General features: G+C 44.6%; 1 pseudogene; it reads left to right on the top strand.

The window, feature by feature from the left end:
* The first annotated feature begins 820 nt into the window (after window positions 1-820).
* On the top strand, window positions 821-1410 carry LOC123848829 (ragulator complex protein LAMTOR3-like; annotated as a pseudogene).
* The last annotated feature ends 307 nt before the right edge of the window (window positions 1411-1717 follow it).

Here is a 1717-nt window from a genome sequence, read left to right as displayed (position 1 = left end):
TAGCTGCCTTCAGGGGGCACCTGGCTGATACAAATCTTATGAGTTCCTTCGTCAGTGCAGGCGCCTGCGGCTGCCAGAGGGAAGTAACGCTTTTCTTTTTCTCTGCTATCTGAAGATCACACATTCAAACTAAATCCTGCTGGTGAGAGATTCTGGGAACTGTAGTTTCCATGCTCCGGCTTGCATTCCAAGAATATAGGAAGGGGCTGGGCTGAGGCTCAGTGGACAAGACTATCTAGTCTAACAACAGAGTTTGAAATAAATTTTATTATTGCAAACACTGCGTAAGTGTGTGTGTGTGTTTTTTTAAAGATTTTATTTATTTATTTATTTGACAGAGAGAATGAGATAGAGAGAGCATGAGAGGGGGGAGGGTCAGAGGGAGAAGCAGACTCCCCGCTGAGCGGGGAGCCCGATGCGGGACTCGATCCCGGGACTCCAGGATCATGACCTGAGCCGAAGGCAGTCGCTTAACCGACTGAGCCACCCAGGCGCCCCCTCAAGTGTGTTTTTGATCAATTAGCCCATATAATATATTTGCTATAGGATATTGAATTTACTCATCTAAGGTATAAATAAACCCACCAGTTTTGAGTTAATTAGCCAGAAGTTCAGAGCACAGAGATGGTATTAGAAAAAGAGCACGTCACTCGTGTCTCAGAGGAAGGGCTTCCTGGAGCACAGAGGAAATACAAATCATGCGAGGATGGCTTTCAGAGGAGACTGTCCTTGAAGCTGTCCCTGAATTGACAGGTGAGAGAACATGGCAGCCCAGAAAACCAGGCATGGAGATTGATCCTGTGGGAGAAAGGGGTTCCTCATGGCAGATGACCTAAATCAACTTCTGTATAAAATATTACCAAGTGTTGAAGGGCTCCATGATATTGTTGTGTCAGATAGAGGTGGAGTGCCTATTATTTTTTTTATTATTATTTTTTAAAGATTTTATTTATTTATTTGAGAGAGAATGAGAGAGAGCACATGAGGGGGGGAGGGGCAGAGGGAGAAGCAGACTCCCCGCCGAGCAGAGAGCCCGACGTGGGACTCGATCCAGGGACTCCAGGATCATGACCTGAGCCGAAGGCAGTCGCTTAACCGACTGAGCCACCCAGGCGCCCCGAGTGCCTATTATTAAAGTGGCCAATGCTAATGCTCCAGAGCACGCCTTGGGATTTGATTGCTTATCCTCCTTTGCCTTTGCAACAGACCAGGGGAGCAAATTTGGACTTCCAAAAAAACAAAAGTGTCATCTGTTCCTATAACACCTACCACGTTGTTCATTTCGATTGTTTACCTTGGATGGTGAGTTTCAAAGCCAGCAGCAATGCCAGTACTGGACTCCTTGTCAGTCTAGGAAAGGAACTTGCTCCATTATTTGAAGAATTGGAACAAGTTGTGCAAATTCCTTAATCTGACAGTGCTTTTGATGTACTCCTTATTTTCATTATAACAGACACAGTATCAAGCCAACAATCTTTAGACTACAACAATATTTGTATCCATGTAGGGCCCCCTTTTCCCCCTTACACTAAAGGAAGAACCTATAGATATAATTTATGGACAGATTGATTATTATCTTTTCCTGTGTAGGGTCTTTTCTTATGTAGAGAGATCTCGGGATGCCACAGAAATGGTTCAGTATATCACAGCTCCCATGAAGTTAGCCCAGTCACCAAATATGCATGAGATTCTGTTCAGTGGATCAGAATCAAAATGG

Source organism: Mirounga angustirostris, unplaced genomic scaffold, assembly GCF_029215605.1.
Source record: "Mirounga angustirostris isolate CCGP_5_RB_7025 unplaced genomic scaffold, mMirAng1.0.hap1 SCAF_2, whole genome shotgun sequence".
Taxonomy (NCBI): Eukaryota; Metazoa; Chordata; class Mammalia; order Carnivora; family Phocidae; genus Mirounga; species Mirounga angustirostris.
The sequence above is the reverse complement of the archived record's forward strand: the minus strand, read 5'-3'. Positions and strand labels throughout refer to the sequence as shown.